Source organism: Helianthus annuus, chromosome 1, assembly GCF_002127325.2.
Source record: "Helianthus annuus cultivar XRQ/B chromosome 1, HanXRQr2.0-SUNRISE, whole genome shotgun sequence".
In the NCBI taxonomy this organism is placed as follows: domain Eukaryota; kingdom Viridiplantae; phylum Streptophyta; class Magnoliopsida; order Asterales; family Asteraceae; genus Helianthus; species Helianthus annuus.
In genome coordinates, this window is record NC_035433.2 from 140,638,572 (window position 1) to 140,641,426 (window position 2,855).

Genomic DNA, 2,855 nt, shown 5'->3' on the forward strand with positions numbered 1-2,855 from the left:
CCTTACTAAAACGGGTCAGAACTGAAGTCAAAGCAAAAGTCAAACTTTTGCGACTTTCGGCTCCGAACCGGTTCTATATAGTAAATGATCGATTCAAACGAGCGCAAACAAGTTTATATACTTAATATCATGTTTTATGATTATCAAAACAGGTTCCATAACATATATATTACAGATTATGCATAAATCGCTAAAATAGCTTTCTGTTGACTTTTTAACCGCACGTTTGACTCGATAATTGACATAGTTAGAGTGGTGATCAGGGGGAACCATTTTAGAGGTTTAATACCCACATAAATACCAACTCAAAACTACTTTTGGTTCGTCATAAGACTGAACCATCACTGAGTTATTTTAAAGTCAAACCGTACTTACGACGGTTTGGTTTTTAGCTAAATACTAAGCATAAACTGAAGTATGAATGATCAAGGCAACTTACAGGAGTTAGGACTTGAATATGGAGCAAAGAAGAACACTTGGGAGCACTTAGAATAATCAGATGGAAGTTGTTTGAGTTGTGTGAATGATATGAGCTTAAGGTGGCTATTTATAGCCAATGCCAAGCATCTTTGATCATTACAACTCTTACAATCAGACCAGAGGTGATGGTAGGTGTTCCCTAAGTGTTATGGGTCGAGCATAGGGTGCCCATGCCCCATAATTATGTGCATGATCGTTCACAAGCTCCAAAAGTCAAGAAACTACAACCATTCTGCATCTGGGCACTTTACGCGGCCCGCATGGGAGTTCCCATGCTTTCTAATGCGGGTCGCCTAAAGGTTAAGAAATCAGGCGAGTTAGTGAGGAGGCTCGCGGCCCGCCTCGACTTATGTCTAAACCTTACGCGGGTCGCGTGAGGTTATATTTTCTGAATTTTTCAAATCTTTTATAATGATTACAGAATCGGGCCATTAATAACGAAATCTTTCGTAATGATTTGCCTGACCTTTCGGATTTGAAGGGGTAACTTTGCGGTTTGGCCCTCGGTTATTTACCGATAGGGGCCTCGTGTTAATTACCGTTTCCTAATGCTTGTTTATATTTTTAACTATGTGAAACTTGACTTTTTTTACGTTTTGTGTTTGATGCTGTATTTGTTGTTTCATTTCTAGAAACGTATTTCTTAGTGTCGGAACATTTGTTGTCTTTGGGACTAGGGTCATTAAGGTTAATATAACATGTGGGAGACTGATTGTAATTCTATAAATTTAATAGGTGTTTGATTCTCTTACAATTTTTCGCTAAGTAGATATGTTTTAGGGTACTAAGGGGTTATCTTCTTGACTTTAAATCCCTAATGAATTCCTTAAAAACAACGTTTAAATATTAGGTAATACAATGCTTAAATGTACAGGTCTGAGCATTGCCAAAACCATGTACAAATGACATGTAACTCTTTCTTAATAAACATCAACAAGTACAAAATGGCTATTTAAACTCTTAAAAGGGACTCCTCAACTACAAGTAACATAAACTGTTGACTGAACCACTTGACCAACTGATAAACTGTTGACTCAGTTGACTATTTCTAACATTAACCCTCAAGTTAAATGGTGGTACCGATATGCAGCTTTGATCTGAAAGACGCAAACTAAGGCCACCCGGGGTTGATTAATTTTTGTTCGTGATGGATAAACTCAACGCGTGAACAATAGGAAAATACCACCCCCACCCCATAAGTTTAACGCGTGGATATTAAATCGCGTTAACATTTTGACGCGTGATGATTTGAGTGTTGTGTGGGAAATTGTTGGTTAGGGGGGGAGGGGGGAATTGTTGGGTGTGGTGGTGAGTGATGGACATTTCCACTAAAAAAGGTTGTGAGTGATGAAATAATCACTACAAGGAAAAACACCTGTGGAAACCAAATTTTTTGAGCTTTTAGGGACGACTTATCGTCCCTATAAGTATTTTTAACCTATAGGAACGATATATGGTATCCACATCTTTTGTTCCTATAGGCCCCTCCCTACAGGTTATTAAGGTGGTCCCTATTGGTGTTGTCCCCATAGGTCAACTTTTAGAGACCAAAAGTCGTCCCTATAGAGTTAAAATAAAAAAAAACCGGTTTAAGCTTTTAGATACCAAAAGTCGTCCCTATAGATTTAAAAATAAAAAAAATGGTTTAAACTTTTAGAGGCCAAAAGTCGTCCCTATAAAGTTAAAATAAAAAAAATTGGTTTAAACTTTTAGAGACAAAAAGTCGTCCCTATAGAGTTAAAATAAAAAAAAATTAAAAAAATTGGTTTAAACTTTTAGAGACAAAAAGTCGTCCCTATAGAGTTAAAATAAAAAAAAATTAAAAAAATTGGTTTAAACTTTTAGAGACAAAAGGTCGTCCCTTTAGAGTTAAAATAAAAAAATTGGTTTAAATGTATAGGGACGATATGTTGTTCCACCAAGTTCAAAATCATTTTTTTTCTTTTTTTTCTATAGGGACAATATGTCGTCCCTACAGATTAATTTTTTTAATGCGTTTTACTTTTTTTTTTCAATTATTAACCTGCTTTTTTAAACTGAATTTAAACAGGAAATTTCAAAACTACATATTATACTAAAGATTCAAAATACAAAATATTCGTCATAGTTATCAAGTCCAAGCTTCAAAATAAACATTAGTTATCGAGTACAAACTTCAAATTAAAAGTTTAATGCAAATATCTAAGTCTAATCATCATCTTCATCATCTTCGTCAACTTGACGCATTTTTCGTTTCAATTCATTAAGTCGGCTTTGAAATTGTGCTTCCATTTGTTGCATTTGAAACGCATGTTGTTGTTGTAGTAGTTCCAGTAATGCTTGGTTTGAGAATGGTTGCACTTGCACTTGTTGTTGTTGTTGTTGTTGTTGTTGCT